Here is a 15,859-nt window from a genome sequence, read left to right on the forward strand (position 1 = left end):
TTGCCACGACGATGACAAATTGAAATGGCCTTCATTGTCTTTCCACAAGGAAAGTGTCTTGCCACGAGGAAAGCGATTTGAAAATCGAATATATTAATAAATAACTCGTTTGTTTTTATATATTAGAATTGTCTACATATATATGTAAAATATAGATTAACATAATATATATTAAATCCATTCATGTATAATATATATTAAATCCACTGATCATAACTTACCAGACAACTAGCCTACATTTCGCCTCTTGGAATGTCTACGGCCACATCACGATGACTATACCGGTTCTCGTCCGATCACCGAAGTCAAGCAACGTAGAGCGCAGTCAGTACTTGGATGGGTGACCGCCTGGGAATACTGGGTGCCGTAGGCTTTTATTTTCATAATTGATAACACGACGATGATGAGAAATTGAAATGGTCTACATTGACCTCTTGTTATGTCTACGGCCACATCACGTTGACTATACCGGTTCTCGTCCGATCACCGATGTCAAGCAACGTAGAGCGCAGTCAGTACTTGGATGGGTGACCGCCTGGGAATACTGGGTGCCGTAGGCTTTTATTTTCATAATTGATAACACGACGATGATGAGAAATTGAAATGGCCTACATTGACCTCTTTTTATGTCTACGGCCACATCACGTTGACTATACCGGTTCTCGTCCGATCACCGAAGTCAAGCAACGTAGAGCGCAGTCAGTACTTGGATGGGTGACCGCCTGGGAATACTGGGTGCCGCAGGCTTTTATTTTCATAATTGATAACACTATGTTGCCACGACGATGAGAAATTGAAATGGCCTACATTGACCTCTTGTTATGTCTACGGCCACATCACGTTGACTATACCGGTTCTCGTCCGATCACCGAAGTCAAGCAACGTAGAGCGCAGTCAGTACTTGGATGGGTGACCGCCTGGGAATACTGGGTGCCGTAGGCTTTTATTTTCATAATTGATAACACGACGATGATGAGAAATTGAAATGGCCTACATTGACCTCTTGTTATGTCTACGGCCACATCACGTTGACTATACCGGTTCTCGTCCGATCACCGAAGTCAAGCAACGTAGAGCGCAGTCAGTACTTGGATGGGTGACCGCCTGGGAATACTGGGTGCCGTAGGCTTTTATTTTTTATAATTGATAACACTATGTTGCCACGACGATGAGAAATTGAAATGGCCTACATTGACCGGTTTTTATGTCTACGGCCACATCACGTTGACTATACCGGTTCTCGTCCGATCACCGAAGTCAAGCAACGTAGAGCGCAGTCAGTACTTGGATGGGTGACCGCCTGGGAATACTGGGTGCCGTAGGCTTTTATTTTCATAATTGATAACACGACGATGATGAGAAATTGAAATGGCCTACATTGACCGGTTTTTATGTCTACGGCCACATCACGTTGACTATACCGGTTCTCGTCCGATCACCGAAGTCAAGCAACGTAGAGCGCAGTCAGTACTTGGATGGGTGACCGCCTGGGAATACTGGGTGCCGTAGGCTTTTATTTTCATAATTGATAACACGACGATGATGAGAAATTGAAATGGCCTACATTGACCGGTTTTTATGTCTACGGCCACATCACGTTGACTATACCGGTTCTCGTCCGATCACCGAAGTCAAGCAACGTAGAGCGCAGTCAGTACTTGGATGGGTGACCGCCTGGGGGAATACTGGGTGCCGCAGGCTTTTATTTTCATAATTGATAACACTATGTTGCCACGACGATGAGAAATTGAAATGGCCTTCATTGTCTTTCCACAAGGAAAGTGTCTTGCCACGAGGAAAGCGATTTGAAAATCGAATATATTAATAAATAACTCGTTTGTTTTTATATATTCGAATTTTCTACATATAGATGTAAAATATAGATTAACATAATATATATTAAATCCATTCATGTATAATATATATATTAAATCCACTAATCATAACCTACCAGACAACTAGCCTACATTTCGCCTCTTGGAATGTCTACGGCCACATCACGATGACTATACCGGTTCTCGTCCGATCACCGAAGTCAAGCAACGTAGAGCGCAGTCAGTACTTGGATGGGTGACCGCCTGGGAATACTGGGTGCCGTAGGCTTTTATTTTCATAATTGATAACACTATGTTGCCACGACGATGAGAAATTGAAATGGCCTTCATTGTCTTTCCACAAGGAAAGTGTCTTGCCACGAGGAAAGCGATTTGAAAATCGAATATATTAATAAATACCTCGTTTGTTTTTATATATTAGAATTTTCTAGATATATATGTAAAATATAGGTTAACATAATATATATTAAATCCATTCATGTATAATATATATATTAAATCCACTGATCATAACCTACCAGACAAGTAGCCTACATTTCACCTCTTGGAATGTCTACGGCCATATCACGTTGACTATACCGGTTCTCGTCCGATCACCGAAGTCAAGCAACGTAGAGCGCAGTCAGTACTTGGATGGGTGACCGCCTGGGAATACTGGGTGCCGCAGGCTTTTATTTTCATAATTGATAACACTATGTTGCCACGACGATGAGAAATTGAAATGGCCTTCATTGTCTTTCCACAAGGAAAGTGTCTTGCCACGAGGAAAGCGATTTGAAAATCGAATATATTAATAAATAACTCGTTTGTTTTTATATATTAGAATTTTCTACATATAGATGTAAAATATAGATTAACATAATATATATTAAATCCATTCATGTATAATATATGTCGTGGTGTGATACAGTGTGATACAGTGGATACAGTGTGATACAGTCGTGGCGCGGTTGGTTGTGCTCTTTGTTAGCTGTTTTCTTTGTTACTTTTTTCGAACTTACTTGTTCCACGTTTTCTTCAACCTGCAACATCCAAGTTCTTGGATGCTAGCGGGTTTTTATTACTGTGTTTCATTTTGGACCGTTAAACTGTAGGAGTTTTGTAGGTAATTTTTGAAGTCGCCAAGGCGACGAAGGCCGCCAAGGCGTGTGCTAGTGCGAACATGGGTTCCGCGAAACCATCAATACAACGTTTGAAAACTAACAGTGTTAGGGTATTTGACAATGGACATAGCTATGGAGACATACTGAAATCGATATCTGAGGATCTTGGGAATAATAGAATTGTGGGATGTGTTAAGACGTCAGGGCACTGGATTGTGACATTGAAGAATGAATCTGATGCGGAACTTATCCAGGAAACCGGCCTTAATATTAAAGGCGACCATTGTAATGTTACCGGAGTGGAAAAATTTATACTAACGGTGAGTCTTTTTGGGGTACCCTGTTACATTTCTGACGAAGAACTTTCGGCTAAGCTAGAGGAATACGGATGCTCAATTAAATCCAAATGGACGCGAAAATACTATTCCGACTATCCAGACGTGGAAAACGGTATTCGATTCGTAAGAGTACAGTTGCCAAATAATGCCAAAAGCCTGCCCTACGCAATTACGATTGCTGGTGTACATCTAAGACTTAAACACAACAGCCAATCTAAAGTCTGTAACAACTGCTTGAGCGACACCCATGTCATGAAAGAATGTCCCCAGTACGTATGTAGAGAATGTAATAACCAGGGCCACACGGAGAGCCGTTGCCCTAGGATAAAGTGCTTTAGATGCCAAAACTTTGGTCATAAAAGTTTCCTATGCACGGAGCAACCACCTGAGGAAGATAACGATGTCGAACCAGAGAAGCCTTCAGACAATGGTGAGATGGACACAGAAACTGAACCTTCTAACGTCACTGAGAGCGCCAACAAGGAAACAGTTCCCGGGGGCCCACCAGCTCAACCCACAGTGCAACCTCCTGACACGGTAGATCAAGCCAACCGGAACAAGGACCAAATTGAGGAGACTCTGCCTACCAACACCCAGCCACAGCAGAAACAACCGAAATCTCCCAAGAAAGCGAAGGCTACGACCACAGCGACCAAGAAAAATCCCACCGACGAAGCACAGAAATCCCGACTACAAAGAAAACCCGACTACAAACCAGGAAGTAATGGAGACACCACTGAAACTGTAAATGACTCTATGGCACACCTTAAAAGGCAGATGTCTTTGGATGAGGACAACTTCATTTTTGTAAGACACAAGAAGAAAATACCAACACCAAACCTTAGCAAGGCAAGAACCGTAACAAGCAAAAACAATCAAACCTCACTTCTATATCGTCATCGTCATCATACTCTTTCTTGTTTTAATGGATCCAACAAAAAACAAAATAGAAACAAGGGATAATATTTCCTGTGAGTATTATAACATCGATAAGTATAATAATTTACCCCCTAGTAATGGTCTTACCATTTTCAATATGAACAGTAGGAGTCTTAACAAAAATTTTGATAATATTACCACTTTCATCTCATTACTTAATAACGAATTCTCGATCATGGGCTTTACGGAAACTTGGTTGAATGACAATAATAATACATCCATCATCAATATTAATAATTATCGACTTGTAGAAAAACACCGCCATAAAAGAAGGGGAGGTGGGGTTTGTTTATACATTAAAAAGAACTATAATTACAAATGCAGAGACGATCTCTCTGTATTTAATGACTCAATTGAGTCTCTTTTCATAGAGATCACACCCCAAAATGGCAGTAAGCATTACGTTATTGGTATTATTTATAGACCACCGACGGGTTCTTATGACGACTTTTATTTTCATGTGCAAAACATTTATGGCAAATTAACAGAATCACGTAGTAATTCTTATATCATGGGTGATTTCAACATTAACTTACTTGACGACCACTTATCTACAGATTTCCTCAACTTAGCTTTCTCGAATAATTTTTATCCAGCAATAACAAATCCTACCCGTGTTGCAAGTACATCGTCTACTTTAATTGATAACATATTTACTAATGATAATTCTGCAATTAACTCAGGCATATTTGTAACCGATATTACCGACCACTTTCCCATCTTCCTTGACAATAATTCAAGACTTAGAATCTATAATAGAGATAGTAAACGTATTCGTAATTACAATATAAATAATATCAGTAATTTTATTTCCCAATTAGAATGTAAGCAATGGGATGATGTTCTTAATGAAAAGGATGCTAATGTATCCTATAATGTATTTTTTCATCATTTTAGTGATATGTACAATGACTGTTTTCCAGTGCAGGTTATTAATGTAAGGAAGAAACGTAAAAAGAGACATCCTTGGATTACTAGTGGTATATTAAAATCAATAAAAAAGAAAAATCAATTGTATAGACGCCAATTAAAGGATCCAACATCGAATAACAAGAAGGTATACCTTATTTATCGAAATAAATTAACAAATATTATCAGAACATCAAAGAAACTATACTTTCACAGTAAATTTATCGAGAGCAATAATAACATTAATGGTACCTGGAAAACAGTCAATGAACTCTTACATAAAAATGCCAGTCAATCGTCATATCCTACGGCCTTTCACCATAACCAAAACGTTGTCACAGACAACCAGGAAATTGCTAATGGTTTTAACAATTACTTTGTAAATGTAGGCCCTTCACTGGCCAGCAAGATTAAACCCCTTGAAAAAGCTGAGATTTTTTTGCATAAAAGCAGAAATCCCAACCCAAACTCTGTGTTCATATTCCCCGTGACAGAAGAAGAATTACTGAAAACGATCAACACTGCAATTAAACCCAAAAAGGCTGCAGGATATGACGATTTCAGTCCTGATATTATCAAACAGGCCGCTAAGTATATTGTCACACCACTTGCCCATATTTGTAACCTATCATTTAATACAGGTGTCTTTCCAGACAAGTTAAAAATTGCTAAAGTCTTACCAATTTACAAAAATGGCCAGAACAATGCATATGAAAATTACCGGCCAATATCGTTACTCTCTTGTTTTGCGAAACTTATAGAAAGACTATTGTTTAATCGTATTTGTAGATTCTTGGACAAACACAACATTCTTAATAAACAACAGTACGGATTTCGATACAATCACTCCACTGAGCTCGCCCTGGCAGATGCAATTGATAATCTCTACAGTAAACTTGATCAACGTAAGACTTGCATTGGTGTATTCCTAGACTTAAGTAAAGCGTTTGATACCATTAATCATTCTATTTTACTGAATAAGATGCACTTTAATGGTATAAGAGGTACTACTCTGAATTGGTTCGACAGCTACCTATCTCACCGTCACCAATTTACTGCGTATAAGTCACATAACTCTGATCTTGCCCAAGTCCCTTGTGGTGTACCACAGGGATCTATCCTGGGACCTCTGTTATTCATTATTTATGTAAACGACATATGTCAAGTGTCCAATATTGCAAAAGTTACTTTGTTTGCTGATGACACCACTATTTTTTTTGACTCTGACAACATTAGCATCCTACCTATTACTGTATCTAATGAACTAGAAAAGTTTAGTAACTGGTTTCGGTCAAACAAGCTTTCTATCAATGTCAACAAGACACACTACATTGTTTTTAATTCATCCAACAACCCTCCTCAAGTTCACAACATTAATATGAATGGTACACCAATTAACAATGTTGACTACATAAAATTTTTAGGTGTATATATTGATTCAAAACTAAGTTGGCAACAACATATTTCAGCAATCTGTTCTAAGGTCGCAAGGAACATTGGTATACTCGCTATAATAAAACATTTCCTACCGACACACATTCTAAGAATGATTTATAATACGCTCATTCTACCTCATCTGTCCTACTGTTCTATTATTTGGTCTGGTGCTAACATAACTTGTCTTGACCGTCTCAATAAACTACAAAAAGGCGCAATACGTAACATAACACATGCTGCATTTCGTCAGCATACTAGTCCATTGTTTAAAGGTCAAAACCTGCTGAAATTAAATGATATTATAAGGCTACAACTTGCTGTATTTACGTATAAAGCATGGCATGGGCTACTTCCGGGTTCCTTTCATAATTTCTATACAATTAATGTAGAATTATACAATTATAATACCCGAAATAGACAAAATGCTCATTGCAACTTCTATCATACGAAATTAGGTACACGCAGCTTTCGCAACCGTGCAACTAAGTTATGGAACTCATTAAGCAATACCGTTAAATCTAAGGCTACAAAGAATTCATTTAAGAAATGTTTAAAAAAAGAATTGATATCATCATATTAAATTATGTAAATGAGTTATTTACTTCAGCAGTTTCTGTTCATTATGTAACAAACATTCAATTTGTATTTATTCATTTTTTTTTTTTCTTTAGGGAGTCTTCCACTTTGTTAAGCTTTTAAGCTTTATGGAAGACTTCCCTCCGCTTTGTACTTCTGTGGAAAAACAAATAAATAAATAAATAAATATATATATTAAATCCACTAATCATAACCTACCAGACAACTAGCCTACATTTCGCCTCTTGGAATGTCTACGGCCACATCACGATGACTATACCGGTTCTCGTCCGATCACCGAAGTCAAGCAACGTAGAGCGCAGTCAGTACTTGGATGGGTGACCGCCTGGGAATACTGGGTGCCGTAGGCTTTTATTTTCATAATTGATAACACTATGTTGCCACGACGATGAGAAATTGAAATGGCCTTCATTGTCTTTCCACAAGGAAAGTGTCTTGCCACAAGGAAAGCGATTTGAAAATCGAATATATTAATAAATACCTCGTTTGTTTTTATATATTAGAATTTTCTAGATATATGTCAAATATAGATTAACATAATATATATTAAATCCATTCATGTATAATTTATATATTAAATCCACTGATCATAACCTACCAGACAAGTAGCCTACATTTCACCTCTTGGAATGTCTACGGCCATATCACGTTGACTATACCGGTTCTCGTCCGATCACCGAAGTCAAGCAACGTAGAGCGCAGTCAGTACTTGGATGGGTGACCGCCTGGGGGAATACTGGGTGCCGCAGGCTTTTATTTTCATAATTGATAACACTATGTTGCCACGACGATGAGAAATTGAAATGGCCTACATTGACCTCTTGTTATGTCTACGGCCACATCACGTTGACTATACCGGTTCTCGTCCGATCACCGAAGTCAAGCAACGTAGAGCGCAGTCAGTACTTGGATGGGTGACCGCCTGGGAATACTGGGTGCCGTAGGCTTTTATTTTCATAATTGATAACACGACGATGATGAGAAATTGAAATGGCCTACATTGACCTCTTGTTATGTCTACGGCCACATCACGTTGACTATACCGGTTCTCGTCCGATCACCGAAGTCAAGCAACGTAGAGCGCAGTCAGTACTTGGATGGGTGACCGCCTGGGAATACTGGGTGCCGTAGGCTTTTATTTTTTATAATTGATAACACTATGTTGCCACGACGATGAGAAATTGAAATGGCCTACATTGACCGGTTTTTATGTCTACGGCCACATCACGTTGACTATACCGGTTCTCGTCCGATCACCGAAGTCAAGCAACGTAGAGCGCAGTCAGTACTTGGATGGGTGACCGCCTGGGAATACTGGGTGCCGTAGGCTTTTATTTTCATAATTGATAACACGACGATGATGAGAAATTGAAATGGCCTACATTGACCGGTTTTTATGTCTACGGCCACATCACGTTGACTATACCGGTTCTCGTCCGATCACCGAAGTCAAGCAACGTAGAGCGCAGTCAGTACTTGGATGGGTGACCGCCTGGGGGAATACTGGGTGCCGCAGGCTTTTATTTTCATAATTGATAACACTATGTTGCCACGACGATGAGAAATTGAAATGGCCTTCATTGTCTTTCCACAAGGAAAGTGTCTTGCCACGAGGAAAGCGATTTGAAAATCGAATATATTAATAAATAACTCGTTTGTTTTTATATATTAGAATTGTCTACATATATATGTAAAATACAGATTAACATAATATATATTAAATCCATTCATGTATAATATATATATTAAATCCACTAATCATAACCTACCAGACAACTAGCCTACATTTCGCCTCTTGGAATGTCTACGGCCACATCACGATGACTATACCGGTTCTCGTCCGATCACCGAAGTCAAGCAACGTAGAGCGCAGTCAGTACTTGGATGGGTGACCGCCTGGGAATACTGGGTGCCGTAGGCTTTTATTTTCATAATTGATAACACGACGATGATGAGAAATTTAAATGGTCTACATTGACCTCTTGTTATGTCTACGGCCACATCACGTTGACTATACCGGTTCTCGTCCGATCACCGATGTCAAGCAACGTAGAGCGCAGTCAGTACTTGGATGGGTGACCGCCTGGGAATACTGGGTGCCGTAGGCTTTTATTTTCATAATTGATAACACGACGATGATGAGAAATTGAAATGGCCTACATTGACCTCTTGTTATGTCTACGGCCACATCACGTTGACTATACCGGTTCTCGTCCGATCACCGAAGTCAAGCAACGTAGAGCGCAGTCAGTACTTGGATGGGTGACCGCCTGGGGGAATACTGGGTGCCGCAGGCTTTTATTTTCATAATTGATAACACTATGTTGCCACGACGATGAGAAATTGAAATGGCCTTCATTGTCTTTCCACAAGGAAAGTGTCTTGCCACGAGGAAAGCGATTTGAAAATCGAATATATTAATAAATAACTCGTTTGTTTTTATATATTCGAATTTTCTACATATAGATGTAAAATATAGATTAACATAATATATATTAAATCCATTCATGTATAATATATATATTAAATCCACTAATCATAACCTACCAGACAACTAGCCTACATTTCGCCTCTTGGAATGTCTACGGCCACATCACGATGACTATACCGGTTCTCGTCCGATCACCGAAGTCAAGCAACGTAGAGCGCAGTCAGTACTTGGATGGGTGACCGCCTGGGAATACTGGGTGCCGTAGGCTTTTATTTTCATAATTGATAACACTATGTTGCCACGACGATGAGAAATTGAAATGGCCTTCATTGTCTTTCCACAAGGAAAGTGTCTTGCCACGAGGAAAGCGATTTGAAAATCGAATATATTAATAAATACCTCGTTTGTTTTTATATATTAGAATTTTCTAGATATATATGTAAAATATAGATTAACATAATATATATTAAATCCATTCATGTATAATATATATATTAAATCCACTGATCATAACCTACCAGACAAGTAGCCTACATTTCACCTCTTGGAATGTCTACGGCCATATCACGTTGACTATACCGGTTCTCGTCCGATCACCGAAGTCAAGCAACGTAGAGCGCAGTCAGTACTTGGATGGGTGACCGCCTGGGAATACTGGGTGCCGCAGGCTTTTATTTTCATAATTGATAACACTATGTTGCCACGACGATGAGAAATTGAAATGGCCTTCATTGTCTTTCCACAAGGAAAGTGTCTTGCCACGAGGAAAGCGATTTGAAAATCGAATATATTAATAAATACCTCGTTTGTTTTTATATATTAGAATTTTCTAGATATATATGTAAAATATAGATTAACATAATATATATTAAATCCATTCATGTATAATATATATATTAAATCCACTGATTATAACCTACCAGACAAGTAGCCTACATTTCACCTCTTGGAATGTCTACGGCCATATCACGTTGACTATACCGGTTCTCGTCCGATCACCGAAGTCAAGCAACGTAGAGCGCAGTCAGTACTTGGATGGGTGACCGCCTGGGGGAATACTGGGTGCCGCAGGCTTTTATTTTCATAATTGATAACACTATGTTGCCACGACGATGAGAAATTGAAATGGCCTTCATTGTCTTTCCACAAGGAAAGTGTCTTGCCACGAGGAAAGCGATTTGAAAATCGAATATATTAATAAATAACTCGTTTGTTTTTATATATTAGAATTTTCTACATATAGATGTAAAATATAGATTAACATAATATATATTAAATCCATTCATGTATAATATATATATTAAATCCACTAATCATAACCTACCAGACAACTAGCCTACATTTCGCCTCTTGGAATGTCTACGGCCACATCACGATGACTATACCGGTTCTCGTCCGATCACCGAAGTCAAGCAACGTAGAGCGCAGTCAGTACTTGGATGGGTGACCGCCTGGGAATACTGGGTGCCGTAGGCTTTTATTTTCATAATTGATAACACTATGTTGCCACGACGATGAGAAATTGAAATGGCCTTCATTGTCTTTCCACAAGGAAAGTGTCTTGCCACGAGGAAAGCGATTTGAAAATCGAATATATTAATAAATACCTCGTTTGTTTTTATATATTAGAATTTTCTAGATATATATGTAAAATATAGATTAACATAATATATATTAAATCCATTCATGTATAATATATATATTAAATCCACTGATCATAACCTACCAGACGAGTAGCCTACATTTCACCTCTTGGAATGTCTACGGCCATATCACGTTGACTATACCGGTTCTCGTCCGATCACCGAAGTCAAGCAACGTAGAGCGCAGTCAGTACTTGGATGGGTGACCGCCTGGGAATACTGGGTGCCGCAGGCTTTTATTTTCATAATTGATAACACTATGTTGCCACGACGATGAGAAATTGAAATGGCCTTCATTGTCTTTCCACAAGGAAAGTGTCTTGCCACGAGGAAAGCGATTTGAAAATCGAATATATTAATAAATACCTCGTTTGTTTTTATATATTAGAATTTTCTAGATATATATGTAAAATATAGATTAACATAATATATATTAAATCCATTCATGTATAATATATATATTAAATCCACTGATCATAACCTACCAGACAAGTAGCCTACATTTCACCTCTTGGAATGTCTACGGCCATATCACGTTGACTATACCGGTTCTCGTCCGATCACCGAAGTCAAGCAACGTAGAGCGCAGTCAGTACTTGGATGGGTGACCGCCTGGGAATACTGGGTGCCGCAGGCTTTTATTTTCATAATTGATAACACTATGTTGCCACGACGATGAGAAATTGAAATGGCCTTCATTGTCTTTCCACAAGGAAAGTGTCTTGCCACGAGGAAAGCGATTTGAAAATCGAATATATTAATAAATAACTCGTTTGTTTTTATATATTAGAATTTTCTACATATAGATGTAAAATATAGATTAACATAATATATATTAAATCCATTCATGTATAATATATGTCGTGGTGTGATACAGTGTGATACAGTGGATACAGTGTGATACAGTCGTGGCGCGGTTGGTTGTGCTCTTTGTTAGCTGTTTTCTTTGTTACTTTTTTCGAACTTACTTGTTCCACGTTTTCTTCAACCTGCAACATCCAAGTTCTTGGATGCTAGCGGGTTTTTATTACTGTGTTTCATTTTGGACCGTTAAACTGTAGGAGTTTTGTAGGTAATTTTTGAAGTCGCCAAGGCGACGAAGGCCGCCAAGGCGTGTGCTAGTGCGAACATGGGTTCCGCGAAACCATCAATACAACGTTTGAAAACTAACAGTGTTAGGGTATTTGACAATGGACATAGCTATGGAGACATACTGAAATCGATATCTGAGGATCTTGGGAATAATAGAATTGTGGGATGTGTTAAGACGTCAGGGCACTGGATTGTGACATTGAAGAATGAATCTGATGCGGAACTTATCCAGGAAACCGGCCTTAATATTAAAGGCGACCATTGTAATGTTACCGGAGTGGAAAAATTTATACTAACGGTGAGTCTTTTTGGGGTACCCTGTTACATTTCTGACGAAGAACTTTCGGCTAAGCTAGAGGAATACGGATGCTCAATTAAATCCAAATGGACGCGAAAATACTATTCCGACTATCCAGACGTGGAAAACGGTATTCGATTCGTAAGAGTACAGTTGCCAAATAATGCCAAAAGCCTGCCCTACGCAATTACGATTGCTGGTGTACATCTAAGACTTAAACACAACAGCCAATCTAAAGTCTGTAACAACTGCTTGAGCGACACCCATGTCATGAAAGAATGTCCCCAGTACGTATGTAGAGAATGTAATAACCAGGGCCACACGGAGAGCCGTTGCCCTAGGATAAAGTGCTTTAGATGCCAAAACTTTGGTCATAAAAGTTTCCTATGCACGGAGCAACCACCTGAGGAAGATAACGATGTCGAACCAGAGAAGCCTTCAGACAATGGTGAGATGGACACAGAAACTGAACCTTCTAACGTCACTGAGAGCGCCAACAAGGAAACAGTTCCCGGGGGCCCACCAGCTCAACCCACAGTGCAACCTCCTGACACGGTAGATCAAGCCAACCGGAACAAGGACCAAATTGAGGAGACTCTGCCTACCAACACCCAGCCACAGCAGAAACAACCGAAATCTCCCAAGAAAGCGAAGGCTACGACCACAGCGACCAAGAAAAATCCCACCGACGAAGCACAGAAATCCCGACTACAAAGAAAACCCGACTACAAACCAGGAAGTAATGGAGACACCACTGAAACTGTAAATGACTCTATGGCACACCTTAAAAGGCAGATGTCTTTGGATGAGGACAACTTCATTTTTGTAAGACACAAGAAGAAAATACCAACACCAAACCTTAGCAAGGCAAGAACCGTAACAAGCAAAAACAATCAAACCTCACTTCTATATCGTCATCGTCATCATACTCTTTCTTGTTTTAATGGATCCAACAAAAAACAAAATAGAAACAAGGGATAATATTTCCTGTGAGTATTATAACATCGATAAGTATAATAATTTACCCCCTAGTAATGGTCTTACCATTTTCAATATGAACAGTAGGAGTCTTAACAAAAATTTTGATAATATTACCACTTTCATCTCATTACTTAATAACGAATTCTCGATCATGGGCTTTACGGAAACTTGGTTGAATGACAATAATAATACATCCATCATCAATATTAATAATTATCGACTTGTAGAAAAACACCGCCATAAAAGAAGGGGAGGTGGGGTTTGTTTATACATTAAAAAGAACTATAATTACAAATGCAGAGACGATCTCTCTGTATTTAATGACTCAATTGAGTCTCTTTTCATAGAGATCACACCCCAAAATGGCAGTAAGCATTACGTTATTGGTATTATTTATAGACCACCGACGGGTTCTTATGACGACTTTTATTTTCATGTGCAAAACATTTATGGCAAATTAACAGAATCACGTAGTAATTCTTATATCATGGGTGATTTCAACATTAACTTACTTGACGACCACTTATCTACAGATTTCCTCAACTTAGCTTTCTCGAATAATTTTTATCCAGCAATAACAAATCCTACCCGTGTTGCAAGTACATCGTCTACTTTAATTGATAACATATTTACTAATGATAATTCTGCAATTAACTCAGGCATATTTGTAACCGATATTACCGACCACTTTCCCATCTTCCTTGACAATAATTCAAGACTTAGAATCTATAATAGAGATAGTAAACGTATTCGTAATTACAATATAAATAATATCAGTAATTTTATTTCCCAATTAGAATGTAAGCAATGGGATGATGTTCTTAATGAAAAGGATGCTAATGTATCCTATAATGTATTTTTTCATCATTTTAGTGATATGTACAATGACTGTTTTCCAGTGCAGGTTATTAATGTAAGGAAGAAACGTAAAAAGAGACATCCTTGGATTACTAGTGGTATATTAAAATCAATAAAAAAGAAAAATCAATTGTATAGACGCCAATTAAAGGATCCAACATCGAATAACAAGAAGGTATACCTTATTTATCGAAATAAATTAACAAATATTATCAGAACATCAAAGAAACTATACTTTAACAGTAAATTTATCGAGAGCAATAATAACATTAATGGTACCTGGAAAACAGTCAATGAACTCTTACATAAAAATGCCAGTCAATCGTCATATCCTACGGCCTTTCACCATAACCAAAACGTTGTCACAGACAACCAGGAAATTGCTAATGGTTTTAACAATTACTTTGTAAATGTAGGCCCTTCACTGGCCAGCAAGATTAAACCCCTTGAAAAAGCTGAGATTTTTTTGCATAAAAGCAGAAATCCCAACCCAAACTCTGTGTTCATATTCCCCGTGACAGAAGAAGAATTACTGAAAACGATCAACACTGCAATTAAACCCAAAAAGGCTGCAGGATATGACGATTTCAGTCCTGATATTATCAAACAGGCCGCTAAGTATATTGTCACACCACTTGCCCATATTTGTAACCTATCATTTAATACAGGTGTCTTTCCAGACAAGTTAAAAATTGCTAAAGTCTTACCAATTTACAAAAATGGCCAGAACAATGCATATGAAAATTACCGGCCAATATCGTTACTCTCTTGTTTTGCGAAACTTATAGAAAGACTATTGTTTAATCGTATTTGTAGATTCTTGGACAAACACAACATTCTTAATAAACAACAGTACGGATTTCGATACAATCACTCCACTGAGCTCGCCCTGGCAGATGCAATTGATAATCTCTACAGTAAACTTGATCAACGTAAGACTTGCATTGGTGTATTCCTAGACTTAAGTAAAGCGTTTGATACCATTAATCATTCTATTTTACTGAATAAGATGCACTTTAATGGTATAAGAGGTACTACTCTGAATTGGTTCGACAGCTACCTATCTCACCGTCACCAATTTACTGCGTATAAGTCACATAACTCTGATCTTGCCCAAGTCCCTTGTGGTGTACCACAGGGATCTATCCTGGGACCTCTGTTATTCATTATTTATGTAAACGACATATGTCAAGTGTCCAATATTGCAAAAGTTACTTTGTTTGCTGATGACACCACTATTTTTTTTGACTCTGACAACATTAGCATCCTACCTATTACTGTATCTAATGAACTAGAAAAGTTTAGTAACTGGTTTCGGTCAAACAAGCTTTCTATCAATGTCAACAAGACACACTACATTGTTTTTAATTCATCCAACAACCCTCCTCAAGTTCACAA

The 15,859-nt window shown here is 38.4% G+C and overlaps 11 non-coding genes and 14 pseudogenes across 11 annotated transcripts; all 25 read left to right on the forward strand.

Moving 5' to 3' along the window:
• Window positions 1-254: 254 nt before the first annotated feature.
• Window positions 255-373, forward strand: LOC139956325 (5S ribosomal RNA; annotated as a pseudogene).
• A 68-nt stretch (window positions 374-441) lies between these two features.
• Window positions 442-560, forward strand: LOC139956491 (5S ribosomal RNA; annotated as a pseudogene).
• Window positions 561-628: 68 nt separating this feature from the next.
• On the forward strand, window positions 629-747 carry LOC139956625 (5S ribosomal RNA; annotated as a pseudogene).
• Window positions 748-823: 76 nt separating this feature from the next.
• On the forward strand, window positions 824-942 carry LOC139955418 (5S ribosomal RNA). Its single transcript, XR_011788658.1, has one exon. It is a non-coding gene; the product is annotated as a 5S ribosomal RNA (ribosomal RNA).
• Window positions 943-1,010: 68 nt separating this feature from the next.
• Window positions 1,011-1,129, forward strand: LOC139955420 (5S ribosomal RNA). The gene has a single exon (XR_011788661.1). It is a non-coding gene; the product is annotated as a 5S ribosomal RNA (ribosomal RNA).
• A 77-nt stretch (window positions 1,130-1,206) lies between these two features.
• LOC139955421 (5S ribosomal RNA) lies at window positions 1,207-1,325 on the forward strand. Its single transcript, XR_011788662.1, has one exon. It is a non-coding gene; the product is annotated as a 5S ribosomal RNA (ribosomal RNA).
• Window positions 1,326-1,393: 68 nt separating this feature from the next.
• LOC139955422 (5S ribosomal RNA) lies at window positions 1,394-1,512 on the forward strand. The gene has a single exon (XR_011788663.1). It is a non-coding gene; the product is annotated as a 5S ribosomal RNA (ribosomal RNA).
• Window positions 1,513-1,580: 68 nt separating this feature from the next.
• Window positions 1,581-1,701, forward strand: LOC139957342 (5S ribosomal RNA; annotated as a pseudogene).
• Window positions 1,702-1,984: 283 nt separating this feature from the next.
• Window positions 1,985-2,103, forward strand: LOC139956326 (5S ribosomal RNA; annotated as a pseudogene).
• A 283-nt stretch (window positions 2,104-2,386) lies between these two features.
• Window positions 2,387-2,505, forward strand: LOC139955721 (5S ribosomal RNA). The gene has a single exon (XR_011788953.1). It is a non-coding gene; the product is annotated as a 5S ribosomal RNA (ribosomal RNA).
• A 4,884-nt stretch (window positions 2,506-7,389) lies between these two features.
• Window positions 7,390-7,508, forward strand: LOC139956327 (5S ribosomal RNA; annotated as a pseudogene).
• Window positions 7,509-7,789: 281 nt separating this feature from the next.
• LOC139957204 (5S ribosomal RNA) lies at window positions 7,790-7,910 on the forward strand (annotated as a pseudogene).
• Window positions 7,911-7,986: 76 nt separating this feature from the next.
• On the forward strand, window positions 7,987-8,105 carry LOC139955423 (5S ribosomal RNA). The gene has a single exon (XR_011788664.1). It is a non-coding gene; the product is annotated as a 5S ribosomal RNA (ribosomal RNA).
• Window positions 8,106-8,173: 68 nt separating this feature from the next.
• On the forward strand, window positions 8,174-8,292 carry LOC139955424 (5S ribosomal RNA). The gene has a single exon (XR_011788665.1). It is a non-coding gene; the product is annotated as a 5S ribosomal RNA (ribosomal RNA).
• A 77-nt stretch (window positions 8,293-8,369) lies between these two features.
• On the forward strand, window positions 8,370-8,488 carry LOC139955426 (5S ribosomal RNA). Its single transcript, XR_011788666.1, has one exon. It is a non-coding gene; the product is annotated as a 5S ribosomal RNA (ribosomal RNA).
• Window positions 8,489-8,556: 68 nt separating this feature from the next.
• LOC139957343 (5S ribosomal RNA) lies at window positions 8,557-8,677 on the forward strand (annotated as a pseudogene).
• A 283-nt stretch (window positions 8,678-8,960) lies between these two features.
• On the forward strand, window positions 8,961-9,079 carry LOC139956328 (5S ribosomal RNA; annotated as a pseudogene).
• A 68-nt stretch (window positions 9,080-9,147) lies between these two features.
• On the forward strand, window positions 9,148-9,266 carry LOC139956492 (5S ribosomal RNA; annotated as a pseudogene).
• A 68-nt stretch (window positions 9,267-9,334) lies between these two features.
• On the forward strand, window positions 9,335-9,455 carry LOC139957344 (5S ribosomal RNA; annotated as a pseudogene).
• A 283-nt stretch (window positions 9,456-9,738) lies between these two features.
• LOC139956330 (5S ribosomal RNA) lies at window positions 9,739-9,857 on the forward strand (annotated as a pseudogene).
• A 283-nt stretch (window positions 9,858-10,140) lies between these two features.
• Window positions 10,141-10,259, forward strand: LOC139955722 (5S ribosomal RNA). The gene has a single exon (XR_011788954.1). It is a non-coding gene; the product is annotated as a 5S ribosomal RNA (ribosomal RNA).
• A 283-nt stretch (window positions 10,260-10,542) lies between these two features.
• On the forward strand, window positions 10,543-10,663 carry LOC139957206 (5S ribosomal RNA; annotated as a pseudogene).
• Window positions 10,664-10,946: 283 nt separating this feature from the next.
• On the forward strand, window positions 10,947-11,065 carry LOC139956331 (5S ribosomal RNA; annotated as a pseudogene).
• Window positions 11,066-11,348: 283 nt separating this feature from the next.
• LOC139955723 (5S ribosomal RNA) lies at window positions 11,349-11,467 on the forward strand. The gene has a single exon (XR_011788955.1). It is a non-coding gene; the product is annotated as a 5S ribosomal RNA (ribosomal RNA).
• Window positions 11,468-11,750: 283 nt separating this feature from the next.
• On the forward strand, window positions 11,751-11,869 carry LOC139955724 (5S ribosomal RNA). The gene has a single exon (XR_011788956.1). It is a non-coding gene; the product is annotated as a 5S ribosomal RNA (ribosomal RNA).
• The last annotated feature ends 3,990 nt before the right edge of the window (window positions 11,870-15,859 follow it).

Source organism: Apostichopus japonicus, chromosome 17 (genome assembly GCF_037975245.1).
Source record: "Apostichopus japonicus isolate 1M-3 chromosome 17, ASM3797524v1, whole genome shotgun sequence".
Classification (NCBI taxonomy): Eukaryota; Metazoa; Echinodermata; class Holothuroidea; order Aspidochirotida; family Stichopodidae; genus Apostichopus; species Apostichopus japonicus.